General features: G+C 47.7%; 1 long non-coding RNA gene across 3 annotated transcripts; it reads left to right on the top strand.

Moving 5' to 3' along the window:
• LOC125698140 (uncharacterized) lies at positions 1 to 11,039 on the top strand. 3 transcript variants are annotated; one of them, XR_007379086.1, is made up of 4 exons: positions 1 to 396; positions 8,696 to 8,813; positions 8,900 to 8,933; positions 10,317 to 11,039. It is a non-coding gene; the product is annotated as an uncharacterized LOC125698140 (long non-coding RNA). The 3 variants fall into 3 exon arrangements; XR_007379085.1 differs by having other exon boundaries at positions 9,027 to 11,039; XR_007379084.1 differs by having other exon boundaries at positions 8,696 to 8,933; positions 9,027 to 11,039.
• The last annotated feature ends 3,166 nt before the right edge of the window (positions 11,040 to 14,205 follow it).

The following is a 14,205-nucleotide window of genomic DNA, read 5'->3' as shown; positions in this document are numbered from 1 at the left end:
CGGCCCGGCGCCGCCCCGCTCCCCCTGGCCCCGCCGCGGCCTGGCCCAGCTCCGGGCAGCCCCGCTCCGGCCTCACGGTGCCGCGGAGTCGGGGACGGCCGGCTGGGGGCTGCGGGCCCCGTCCCCGCTCGGGGCCCCGTCCTCTTTCCGGGCTCCGTCCCCGCTCTTCGCTCAGCGCGGCGTAAATGCGGCGCCGTCTCCCGCGCGGTGCGGGCAGCGGGCGGCAGGCCTGGGGCCTTGCGGCCACACGGCGTCTGCGCGCCGTTTCCCCGCGGGGCGATGGGCTGCGGGGAGAAGCTCGAGATTTCAGGCCCTGGAGGAGGCGTTCTGTGTGAGATCCTTTGCAGGCTGCGATCTCCAGATCGTTCACCCCGCTGTTCCTTGAGCAGCCCGAAGGTGAGAGTTTTCAAACTTGGGCTGCATTTAAAAACTCTGCCTTTGAAAAACAAAACAAAACACTCGGGATATGTCGTGCAGTGGTGCCAGAACCATTTAAAAATAGCCTCAACTGCTCAAGTTGTTACTTCTTCCTGCTGCATTTGTTTGCTTGCATGAATGGCAGTACCTCTGAACTTCCTTTCCTTTTTTTACCTTGCAGGCAAGCGAGGGCTGACACGTTTCTGCATCGGGGCCAGCTGTATCTCTTGTTCCCAGTGATGTTTGTCGGAGGCAGGGTGGAATTAGTGGAGCTGACCTGTGGTTACAAGGGCAGGGGAAGGAGCATGTGCAAGGGAAGCTGTGACAGGACGCGTTACTCAGTGTTTATACAGCACTACACCTCCCTTGACGAAGCCCCAGTGTTTACACTTCCGCAAACTGCAGAAACACAGCGAGTGGCTTGCTCCTCCTAAATGTGCCTGTTTGCTGGAGGCACCTGCTTGTGGCTCCTTTTTGGGGCATGTTGCAGCCAGCCTTCAAGCTATGCTCCAGGACAGGCCGTGGTGTGTTCAAGAAGTGTTTAGATGCTGTACTGAGGGACGTGGGTTAGTGGGGAAATACGGGTGGTAGGTGGACAGCTGGCCTGGATGATCTTGGAGATACTTTCCAACTTTGGAGATTCTGTGATTCTACCCACTGATTTTCAAGGAAAACCCTGAGTAAGCAGAGTTGCCCAGAATTAAGCACGTCTGGGGATGCTAATGATTCCCATGCAGCCTAAGCTGTGCTTTGAATAACCCAGCAGACTGAAAGTTTGTTCTTCCAGCAGGAACTGGTGGTGCTGGCTCTTCTCAAGGTGCAGCGATGCCCTTTGCCAGCACAGCCACGTGGCTGGACAGCTTCTGCTCCCTGCCCCATTGCAGGATGTGAAGGAAGGCAGTTCCTTGGCAGCACTGGTGCAGACAAACAGCTTTTTGTTGAGGCAGAACCGGTCCCTTCAGCTCTTCCACCTCTCCCTGCCATGGCTGTCAGCACTCCAGCTTCAATTTCCTCTCCTCTTTTCAGCTTTTCTTCTTATTCCACTTCATGTTTTCCATCTGTATTTTCTCTGACAGTACTTGATGTCCAGTGTGGGTCTAATCCTTAAATATCACAAGGTCTTGGCCAGCTGCTATGAAGTTCCTCTGAGATCCTGGTTTAAAAGAAGCTTTGAAGCTCATGTCGTGGTCTGTTTCTCGTTGTTTGCCTTTCAGTGCTACCTGGCAAACTCTTTTGACCACCAGCCAAAGAAAGCTCCAAATAAAAACTGCTGAGGACTTGGTTGTTTCTTTTTTGTTTCTTTTTTTTTTGAAAGCTGGTAGGCATCGACGACTTCTGACCACAAAAGGTATGCATATTTCCCTCAAGCATGGCAGTAGGAGTACTATGAAGGTCATGTCATAATCGTCAGTTTATAGTGCAAAACAGTCTGTATTGCCAGAGCAGCTTCACTTCACATCAGCTCAACAAAAATGTGTTTACCTAAAATGTCGATGATCAGGGTTGTTGTTCCCTTAGTAGATGAGAGGATGCCTTGCTGACACGACCGTAAGTCAGTTTACTTCCATCAGGCAAACTCAGCATGCGTTTTTCTTCTTTGCAAGTTCTGAAACACCCCTCTGGACCATTTCAACTCAAGCAGGTTTTACACTCAATGCAGTTTCTTTCATTTCCCTTATTATTTACCCCAGAAGAGGTCTCCATGTTTCCCTGGGAAGTGCAGTCATGCTCAACAGGATTTCTCTGAAGCTTCCTGCACATTTCAGCCTAACAATTCTATTTCTGTCTAACCAGAGCAGAAAATGCTAAAACACTTGTTCAGATCCACCAGTATCTTTGACAGCATTTCAAAAAAGAAGTCTTTTAAGAAAGCGTGAAAATACTTGTCCTCCATCCTGGAGAAAGGGATTTCCGTGACAACATCTCAGCCATAAGGTCATAATCAAGACCTTGGGTAGTTTTATCTCACTGCTTCAAGGCTCTGGGAGACTTTGTGGTTGCAGGTTATCAGGTTTTGCATCATTCTGTTCTGAGCCAGGACATTCGTCTGTCCCTGTGCCTACGTGCCACCACTCACTCTGCCTTCTCCATCAATTCCATAATTCAGTTAATATGAAATCTCCTGAAGTGGTGGCTATTTGCATAGCTTACACTTATGGTTTCTTCAATCCTCAGCTGCTCACTTCCTTGTTCATGCTTAAAGGGTATCACACTTTGGGTCCTCCCGTCAGTTTGTATTTTGTTTAATTTTCCCCACAACAGTGATGCTTAGCTAATCATTCACAGTCCGCTTGTGATAAAGTCATCCAAAGATCTTTTATCATGCGTGGAGGCATGCACTTCCTCCTGTCCAGGGAGGGGTGCCTGTTCCTTTTGTGTCGCTCACTGCGGCTATCCTGTCCCTTGTTTCCATGTTTGGTCTGAGAAATACTTACCACCAACCTTTGTTGGCACTGACTTTTGTCCAGCTGGGGTGTTTGTCCACCCTTTTTGTGCCATTGCCTGGAGTACTCCAAGCCTGTAGTACGCAGTAGTGTGAGTGACTCAGGGGCCAAACTGCCCAGAAGTCACTCAAGGTAATTTGGTTACATGTAAGGGTCCAAGGCAGGGCTGCTACCCAGAGAAGCTCTGCTTTACTCCACAGCTAGCTCCCGCGTCATGTATGCAGAAACACCTCTCTTCACCCAGATTTCCTGAGTTGTTGGGTGGTGGCAAATCTGTCTACATTTACGTCAGTGCCTGGTGCTTGAAGCACTGGCTCAGGTACATGTAAGTAGGGGTTTAAACCCCAAGCTCTGCTCTCAGTGCCTTGGAATAACAAAATGTTCTTGGGGCATCTGCAGTTACGAAACAGCTTTCCAAACAGCGTGATCTGTTTGCTAGTGCATTTCAAAGACTCTTGCACCGCTTCTTTCCTTGCTCTGACGTTGTCACATCAATCCCATGCAACAACATGGGTAGGTATATGACCCACTGCTCCCATTTCCTTTCTGAAGTACAGTTTTACTGACTTCACAGTCATTTTTTTGACACAGGAAAATGCCAAATCTCCTCTAGCCGTTGACCCCCCACCTTGATACCATGTGTGGGAGCTAAGGGTGGGAGCCTTGTTCAGAATGTGACTCTAGGGCTGCAAGTCTCTTAATCCAGAGGAGTCACCTGGATTAACTGGTAATGTTTAATCCATGATCCCTCACATGCTACGACCACACAATCCCCTACTGAAATTCCTGCATGAATTCAATTCTGATATTAACCCTGCAAAGTTGAGCAGTCAAGTTGTTCGTGCCCTCTGAACCCAGTGGCCTCTGCCCAGATCCTCCTCTGCAATGCATCAGAGTAACAACTTTCTGAGTCTTGTTCACTGAATTAAGATGAAGTGGGGCAAAGAAGTGCCAGCATCCAAAGTTAGCATCATACATTGACTGACCGACAGATGTAACCTAGAGGGGCCAACCATGGTTCTTCTGTCCAGCTCCTGCCTAAGTCAGGGTTAACTGGAGTTAACCTCATCAGGTTGATCAAAGCTTTATCCAGTCTGGTCAGTGATGTCCTCGTGGCTGACAATCCCTTAACATATCTTTGTGCCTGTCCCATGGCTACACTGAGCATGGAGACTTCATTCCTTAAGTCCAACTGGTGTGTCTGTAGTGCAGTTTGAGCAAATAATTGCTTGTTGTTTTCTATGGGCACCTCTGAGATGAGAAGAGTCTGGTTCTATCTTCTCTATATTCAGTCTCTACTGAAGGCAGCAATAACATTCCCCAGAAACCTTCTCTTTTCCAGGTGAAACAAGCCCAGCTGCTTCAGCATGTCTTCATATGCCATGTTCTTTAGCCTTAACCATGTTGGTGACCCTCTGCTGAACTTTGCAGTTGACCAGCCTGTCCATTGTCCTCTGGAAGGATTTACTCCAAGTCCTGCTTCCGTGAGCACAGCCAAAACCAAGCAGTCAATGACATTCCTTCCCTTCTCTTGTGCATCTCTTTCTTTGTGTACCACCCTGAAGCTACGTGTCTCTATAAGTATTATTACCGTGCACCTTTCCTCAGTATCTTCTTTTCTTATACCATTGACACCCGGATGGTTTGAGACTCACCACGTGGTACTTGGAGGTACCCATAGAGAAACAGCTTGGCACAGGCTTGGAGGTACAGTCAACGGAACTACGTTTTGGGCTGTTTGTGTCATCATCTTTTTTGCCTAAGAAGGGACTTGTGATGGTGGAAGGATGCAGAAGCTGCCTGTATGCTTTTCAGAGCTTTTCCCATCCTCCTGGCACAACCTTTCTGAAATCATCATTAAGTCTTCATAGGCAGCTGGGTATGATCCATGCAGGAGAGTTGAGGCTGGTTTTAGGGTGAGTGCTTTCATTTCTGGAGGACTGGCTGGTGGAGCAGACAGCTCCAAGCAAGTGGAGCAGAGGTACGGGACATGAGACCACCAAAGAAGCATGGCTTGATGAGAGATGCAGAGTGGTACTCAGAGAGGGAGTAGCTACAAGGAGGCTTTGAAGACAAGGAGCAAACCCTGTGCTGAAGATAGTGCATAAGGAAGTTGGGGATCCAGGCTACACAAAAAGTCACGATATTTGTCGTTAGGGATCAGTGCTTCAAGGTAGGCTGTGTGTGGGAGCAGATTTTGCATGTTGTATCTTCCTCATTCTGGGCCATTCATCACAGCGTCTCCCTGCAAGAACCTGGCCTTAGCACCAGTGGCCCCGGGCTGGGGGCAGTTGTTTGCTTTGGTTTGCAGTCACATCTAATCTATGCCTTCCCCATTCATGGTGAAGTCTGATACCGTTACAAAGAAAATCTATTTAAAAGGAAAATCACATATTTAAACACATCTCATATAACAAAGTTCTGTGGAATTAGTTGCAAACCGCATAGATGAGGGAACAGAGGGGAATAAAAATACCAAGCGCATCACGGAAGCTAGTACCAGTTTATTGCCCTGCCTCTCAAGATTTGTCTGGGAAGTTTTTTTTAATGTGTTGACATCGCATCTTCTTAAACAAAGTGACCTACGTGCAATAAATTCAGCCACCCAGGGCTAGAAATGAATTCTGGATCTCACAGGAGACTGAATAACTTCCCCTTCTCAAGAGGTGAAGCTCTTCTTTCTAATCTGTCACTGGGACCCATGTTCTGAGACCAGTATGAACAGGAGAGTAAGTATTGGCCCCAGTGGAACACCCGTATTTTGGCCATGTGGGCAAAATAGGTTGAGACATCAACAAAACAAATTCAGAGTATACTTGGGTAAATGTCTAGCAAAACCATGATAAGGAAAGAAATAAGCTCTGCAGTGTGAGCAGATGAGGTGAATCTAAGTGGCCTGTGCAGTGAACATCCCCAGGAGCAGGAAGCTGGATGCTGCCCAGCATTGGGTCTGAGCACCTGCCAACCAATGGAAGTGGCATATGAATTCCTTTGCTTGCACAACATGGCTTTGATTCATCTGGTAAACTGTCTTTAACTCAACCTGTGAGTTCTGGCACTTCTACCTCTTCATCCTTTCCCACATCCAGGCAGCACAACAACTCCCTTTTCAGCGGTGTCCCAGGAAACGTGGAGAGCCCAGCAGCGAAGTAAGGTTGCCAGGGAGGTTTTCCAACCCGTTAATTTCAGGTGTTAATTTCAGGAGAAAGACATTCTTGTGGTTCTCTGCTCTTCTCCAGGGAGGAAAAAGATTAACCAAATGCTACAGGAACTGTTAGGGTGGGCTGCAATGGTAGTAACCTATGCTCCAGTCAGAGGCTACACATTACTTTCATGAAAGGTATGTAGGACTTGCATATTCACCTGGATACCATGAGAATCTGGCATGATCTGGAGCATCATTTTTGGGCCAAACAACTGAAAGTTGGGTGTGGCTGGAAGAACAAGTTCATGGTCCATGTACAAATAGCATTTCTCAGGAGTGCAATGGAAAAAGCAGCTTCTGGAGGAGGAGGCTGAGCATAGGAAAACCAGCTTGAGTTGAGCAGGGAAGGAAAAGCCAAACATGCGAGGACGTTAAAGGTCCCCAGTGCAGAGAGCCAGAGAGGATATGGGACTGCAAGCAGGAATACAAGGTAGTCCTTCTGCACACATCCAAAAGCAAGTGAGACTCTAACTGATGAACGCTCAGCTTTTTGCAGTGTGTGGGCTACCAAATTCCTCCCATAGGTTATGACTCCTCTGCTGCTGCATAGCTGAGCTCCTACACAAGCAGGGTGATGCATCCTTCTCCCAACCTTGCCCTGGAGGTCAATCCAACAGCATACATCTGCAAGGGTTCCCCCAGACAGCACAGAGCACTGTGTGATTTGCTTGTTCTCGTTTTTCACATCGTGTCCTTTTTCAGTTCCAGCCTTGCTACTTTGGTTCCCTTTAGCTGGACAGTGATCTCGGTTATACCCATAGGCATGCTCATGGGATGCTGGGAAGTCTGAAATCCACCTGAGCGGTTTAGTTGACTCAGAATTTCAGCATGTCTTGGCAAGAAGTGGAAGCCCAGGGCCTAGAAGGGTGATGTTCAAGAAAACCCAGCAAAGAACTTGTGTGACGGATTGATGACACAGATGGAAACTGCTCTTTTAACCCTTGGCAGATGGCAAACTTTTACATCCCTGGATGCAAAGATGGAAAGAGGCCAGGAAGATCTGGTCCTAACTTGCAGGCTGTCTGTAACTGGTTGGGCTTTAGGATGCCACACATGACCTGTTTGTTCCCTTCATCCTTCCAAAATAGCTTACACGTTAGAAGATTACAGAATTGGCTCACCTGTGTATTTCCTTGTCTTCTAAAGCAGTGACTGAGTTGGAAGTTGCCGCTGTTTCCTAATTAAATGCTGGGCACGTCTTTTTGCAAGGCTATGGGCCATCGTGACAGAGTCCACCTCTGCTTATCACCACAACTGTAACTAGCAAACTAGCAATCATTACCTCTTTCTCACAAGCATACTGATGGACACAGCCGTTAAAAAGCTAATCATCACTAACAGTTTGCACTGCCAACCCATTTTGACATGGCCATGCAACTCCTTTGCTAGACCTGCTCATTTCTGCACTCTCACAACATTAGCCATGCAGGAGGGGAAGAAAACTCTCTGACCATAATCTGGGGGGAAATGTATTTTTCTGACATTTTGACATTATGTTTTCTGGTGTTTTTTTTTATAGCACTGATTAAAAGTGCACTTTCATGTTCTCTGGGATGAATACTGGTGATAGAGAAAATGTAGTTTTAGACTTGAGTACAGTAGGACTAAAAATCTCAGCCAAAATGAGCACATCTAGATTCAGCTATCCTGCTTTGGATTCTTCGTGACATTGCCAGTGGCTCCCGCTGCACAGTGCTTTTGGCAACTGGCTTTAAAAACCTGCAGTGAGCCTCTGAAGAAATTGTAACTTGAGATATGTTTATTTTTTTCTAGTGTAGAAAAATGTTTTCTAATTCCCCTGCCAGGAATCCACTTGGATTTCACAGAATCATAGAATGGCTTGAGTTGGAAGGAACATTATAGGTCATCTAGTTCCAGCTGCTCTGCCACCCACTAAATCAGGCACCAGACCAAGCTGCCCAGGGCCCCAGCCAACCTGGCCTTGAATATCTTCAGGGATGGGGCATCCACAGCTCCGAGCAACCTGTTCCAGTGCCTCTCTACTCTCTGAGTGAAAAATTTCCTCCTAACATCAAATCTAAATCTCCCCTCTTTTAGTTTACAACCATTTCCCCTTAATCATTACCAGAATGTGTAAAAAGTCTGTCCCCCTTCTAATTATAAGCTGCTTTTAAGTATGGGAAGGCCACAGTGAGGTCTTCCTGGAGCCTTCTCTTCTCCAGGCTGAACACCCCCAACTCCCTCAGCCTTTCTTCATAGGAGAGATGCACCTCTTGGTGGCACTTCTCTGAACACAGTCCAACAGTTCCACATCTTTCTTGCACTGGGGACCCATGACCCAAGTGTAGCACATGGCCTTGTTGAACCTCATTAGGTTTATGTGTGACCCCTTTTCAAGCCTGTCCAGGTCCCTCTAGATGGTGTCCCTTCCTCACGTTGTGTCCACTGCACCGCTCAGGTTGGTGCCATCAGCAAATTGCTTTGGGTGCACTCAATCCCATCATCTGTGTCACTGATGAAGATGCTGAGGAGTGCTGATAATGACACGGACCCCTGGGGGACGCTGCTCATCACCGCCTCCAGCCGGACATTGAGCCGTTGACCCCAGCATTCTGGCTGCAACCACCCAACCAATTCCTTACCCACTGAACAGTTCATATCTTTCCAGTTTGTAGATGAGGTTGTGGTGTGTGGATGTGGATTTGCACAAGTCCAGGTAGACCACATCAGTTGCCCTCCCTTTCTCCACTGATGCCATCGCTCCATCACAGAAGGACACCGATTGGGTAAGGCACAATGTTCCCTTGGTGAAGCTGTGCTGGCTGAGTGGAATCACCTGTTCTTCTCACATGAGCCTTAACATGTCTTCCAGGAGGACCTGTTCCATGATCTTCCCAGGCACAGAGGTGAGTGTCACTGATCTATAGTTCCCTACTTCCTTTCTTCTTCCTTCCTTTCACTCTCTCTTGTAAATGGGAGTAATATTTCCCTTTTTCCAGTCACTGGGGGCTTCTCCTGACAGCCATGACTTTTCAGACATGATGGAGAGCGGCCTGACGACCACATCAGTTCCTTCACATTTTCCAGCTTCACAGACTTGTACCCATTCAGCCTCATCAGAAGGTCTCGATCTTGCATTTCTCTGACACTGGGAAGGATTCCACCCCCTAAACCCCCACTTGAGGATTTGGATCCCCGCATACCGTTCACCAGCTGAGGGATGGAAGAAGGTTGCAACAGGGCATTAAAAAAGGATTTCACAAATGATAGGACCTGGAATGCCACAGGACAAACCTTGTTTTCTGTTCAAGACTTCATAAGCTGATGCTTCTTGCCTAAACAGGTTGACAGAGACATATCCAGGGCTGTGCTTCTCAGCTGGGAAGCTGCTGATGGGGAAGGGGAACCGTGCGCTTCTGGAGGAGCAAGGGGCAAAGCCAGGAAGGATCTCAGAGTGCAAATGAGCTGCTGTGTTGGAAGAAAATGAGATCTCAGAGCCATGAATCAGCCTAGGGCCCTCTCCACTGCTGGAATAATACAAAAGACTTCAGCTGAGGAAGACAGGAGGATTCAAGTCTTGCTGTGGGCAAATATGACTCAAAGGGAAAGGCACGGTGTGGCTCCATGGGTGGAGGAGGTGCTTCTCTCCAAGACAGGAGCAGAGATTTTGTTTTCTTTGCGGTTTATTTTCTTTGTGTTACTTCAAGCCGGAATGAGTTGCCTCTTGTTTTTGTTGGATTGAAAATGAAAAGTTGTTCTGGGCCACCTGCCGGGCAACGCCACACAGGAACAAGCTGAATCACCTGCAACGCTCAGAGCGCTCCTCTGGGCCAAAGGAAACCCAGTCCTTCAGTTTCATGGGGCTTTCCACTGAAAGATATCCGTAGCAGCCACTTCTGTGTGTTGAGTGTGACCTGGGTCCGGCACAACATGCCACAGCAACCAGTTCAGCTTCTCTCTGCTTGAGATCCTGGTGCAATTACTAGGAGAAATTTGATTTCATCACATAATGAAAAAAATTCATTCTGTGCTTTTGCTTTTACTTTTCTATATTTGTCTTTTTACAGGATTAGTTTAATGGACTTATTTAGCAGCAGATTGGCCATGTAGCATTTCTCTACCTGTTTTCCTGCACAACAGCTCTGATTTGTTGTTTAGCCCAGGCTTTGCTCCCAGCAATCTTGGTCACAAAAGCGTCAGTGCTGATATAAACTCTGTATTAACGATTTCCTAAAAGAATATTATCAGAATGATTTAAAACAGCTGGCATCGTTTTTTTTTCCCCACAGGGAGTTAAAACACATTTTAATAAGGACCAGAAATGACGTACACTATTGTCCATGCAAAAAGATTCTACTGGGATGACATCAGGATCCTCACGTGCATCGCAGCTTTACTCTGATCCAATAGACAACACATATCTGCAGGAGATCACCTTTCTCTTAACCACAGAATATTTTCCTTGGACACCCAAGCTACTTACTGGCTTTGGGTTGGTGTGTGCATGTGTAATGATCTTTTTAAACACAAACAGTTTGAAAAGCTGTTCCATTTTTCATTTATAGAAATGAATTTATATTTCATAAGAAACTTATGAACTTATATTTCATAAGAAAGCACAGTGCTTTCTTAGGGGTGCATGTGATGAGAAGCAAACACTGAGAAATGAGATCTGTTAAAAAGAAATTTATCCATTTGCATTAAGTGATAAATGGTTTCCTATTAAATGTGGCCAGAGTGAACTTCTTAACCAGACATATCCCTTCTTCTATTCAACATCCACATGAATTGCAACAATCAGAGAAAGTGTGAGGGCTGAAAGGCTCGGCCCACCCTCCTGCTCCAAGCTAAGGTGGGATGCCCAAGGGCTTCTCCAGCCATGCCCTGAAAGTCTGGAAGGTTAGAAATCCCGCTCTACTACTTTGCCCCCCGTCCAGCAGCTCAGTGTCGTCTTTTTCACTTGTATCCAACTGGAAACTCCCCCCTTTCTCAAGAGGGATTAGTTTTCAAGGGACCAGGTTTTTTTTTTAAGATACAGGTTTTCCTGTGTCTGTTTAATAAAACTAAATCCGTCATGGGAACTCCGTGCTTCCTCCCGAGGTGTCTATCGTTCTTCAACCATGGCAAATATATTTTTAGACAACAAGGACAGTGGTCCCTGGGATTTCCAAGTAAGCCTTTTTTAGAGGCACAAGATGTCCATGTCACAGCACTCGGCTCAAGGCAAGAGATGGCCATTTTAAGATGCAGCTGTTGAAAAATACAGAGGTTGCATTTCAGAAAGATGCCACCACATTGAGGCTGGTCTGCACGAGAGAAATGGTTTACTCTAGTTCCTCCAGGCTGCCCCAAAACCACACTTATAAAAGAGAGGATGTTCTTACAACTGGTAATTTCCATGGAAAATCAGTATTCCATTACTGATGGGTAAGATTACAGAGGGGTAAGCTAAAAATATGGCAGTGAAACTGATAAGATTTTCTCCTTTTATCCTTGTCTGCATTTTGATGTGCATGGGACACAAACACAAGGATTGATTCAGAATGGGATAGTCGTGACCTGTGTCCAGTGATTTACTTGGGGATGTTTTCCTTGCAGAAATGAGCTCTTGGGATTGGAGATACTCTCGTTCATTAACATCCCCAGAAAGACTCAGCTGTGGGGTGCAGGGTGGTGGTGGTGAGGTGAGAAATGCATTATTTCTTGAGGAACAACTTTGTTCCATTTGTAGGTGAAGGCAGTGATGTGCTTATCAGGCTGTCTGTCAAACCATCAGATGCCTTATTGAGCCAAGCACGTGGAAGCAGTGCTGCTTGTTGTTGATTCTGGCTAAGAGCGGTGCTTAGAACTGCAGCACCAGACCCTGTTCCCAGAGCAAGGTCAGTCAGCTGGCATCTTCCAACAGTGCCACGTGTAGGCTGAGTGAGCCCTGCCTGGCCATCTGCAAGATGTTTCTACCCCGAACCCTCTAAGCTTACTCATTCCCTTCCACTTTCTCTTCTCTTTCTTGGGCAAGCGGCAGGGAGATTTGGTTCCCAGTAGGTTTCCGCTCCCTCCTGGGAGCCAGAGGATGCTGTAAGGAGTGTGTCTATCTGGGTGGCATGAAGCCCACCAGATAAAGCTGTAGAGTCAGTCTTCTGTGCCCAGAGAGTGTAGGAAATAGTGGGTCTCTTGCCCAGTGGCTCTAGGGTCTGTACTGGACTGATATTTGCACAGGCTGCCCAAGGAGGTGGTGGAGTCACCATCCCTGCAAGTGTTCAAGAAATGTGTAGATGTGGCACTGAGGGACATGGTTAGTGGGCAGAGTTGGTGGTGGGTGGATGGTTGGACTAGATGATCTTAGAGGTCTTTTCCAAACCTAATGATTTCTCTGATTCTACTATTCCAGAGATAGCTTCATCTCCCTCCAAGCATCCTGACTTGCTCAGATCTTCCTGAGCTGGTCTCCTAGTGCCATCTGCTGCCTCATCCCTACGCTGCTGTAGGCTGGTGGCTTCCTCACCTGCATCATATTAGGATGGTTAGCATCACACTCCTCATCCTGGAAGCCCAGACCCTCTCAGCAAGCCCATTGGGGTTCAGTGGGGTCTTTCTGTGGGCATGCTATAGCTGATGAAAAAATGGGATCTCCCTCTGGTAACTTAACACAGAATGACTTTGTCTGAAGTGCCTGCACTTTGCCCATCCCAATGTGAAGAGAAAGGTGCAGAGCAAAATCCAGATGTGTTTCATCTGCTATTACCGGCTGTAACCTACTCCTAAGCTGCTGCTTGGGAAACCATTCTGGATCTGTGTGCTCGGGTCTTGGATGCCACCTCCTGGCTTTCCCACTGTACTGTGCAGCCCGTCTCAACGCACGCTGCAATGAGCCTTCCTCGTTCAGAGCAGCCTCTGTTTCCTGAGGCTCTGACCTGAGCTAGTTCCCCCATATGATGACTTCCAGCTGTTGTGCAGGGCGCAATTGTTCCTACACACTTGGAGCACACCTGTGTCTTTTGTATGTCACCTGTGTCTTTTTCTGCTCCCTCTTTGGAATATTTGATTGCTGATTCCAAGTGCCTGAAGGTGGAGTTGGGGAATCATTTCAGAAGCTGGGAGTGATAGCAAATCAGAGGGATTTGCTGAGGACTGATCAGTATAAACTCCTACAGAGTTCAGCTTTGCGGGCAGCCACCTGGGTAGGGCCTTTCTGCAAAGGAAAGGAGGTCACCAGCAGGGCTGGGAAAAGCAACACAGAGCTCAAGTTGGAGCCACCTGTCCTCTCCTCACAGATGCACAATTGTCCTCCAACCTGAGGTCACGTCTTCAACCATGAAAGACAGCCTGAGAGAGAAGGGATGCTCTGGGGAGGGAGGGCCATAGCAGAGGCCCTTCTGCCTGCGCTGCCGCTGCAGACCAGCAGATGGAAGCTGCTGGGCTTTGCAGGAGCCATTTTAATCATCTGCAGAAGTTGTCTGGATTGCTTTCATAAACAAGCATAGGATGAAGGTCCCAGATCCTGCAGAGGTCCTGGTGGGACCAAAAGAGACTCGCCTCCACGGGATGCCCTGATCTCTGAGCCCCGTGCTCCAGCTGGTCCTGGACAAAGACAGGCATTAAGCACTTGGTCTCCTGGCCTTCAGCTCCCATTTCAAGCAGAGACTGAGTTTGGCCTCTGGGTTTCCTGCTGGCTTCCCTAGTTTGCTGCGTGCCCAACCTGTCCAAACAGGGGCTGGGATCCATACCTGTCTACAGATCTACAGACATCCATGTATAGACATAGACGTGTACATAGATACCTATATAGTAACAGATGTACCTCTAGAAATAGATGTATCTACAGACACCTACAAGGAGAGATATACATACATACAGACAGAGACACACAGATCTATTGGTAGATACGGATGAGTGGATAGATACATGTTTAATACAGACATGTGGATACATAGGAACCTCACCCACAGCCATTCCCTGCCCCAGGAGCCCCTTTGCATGGTGACGATCAGCCCTGGGAGGCAGTCAGGGTCAAAGCAGGACCGTGGCTCTGCACCCCTTACACTACAGCTGCCCACAGTGGCACTGGGTTGGGGGAACAGCAGGGACCCTCAGCGCAGCCATGACCTACTTCAGCTCCGCTGCGCCCGCTCCCGGTGTAAAAGCTTAATAGAGCCGAGCATCAATTATTCATCACCTGGC

Source organism: Lagopus muta, chromosome 10 (genome assembly GCF_023343835.1).
Source record: "Lagopus muta isolate bLagMut1 chromosome 10, bLagMut1 primary, whole genome shotgun sequence".
NCBI lineage: Eukaryota > Metazoa > Chordata > Aves > Galliformes > Phasianidae > Lagopus > Lagopus muta.
This window is presented reverse-complemented; position numbering and strand designations above follow the sequence as displayed.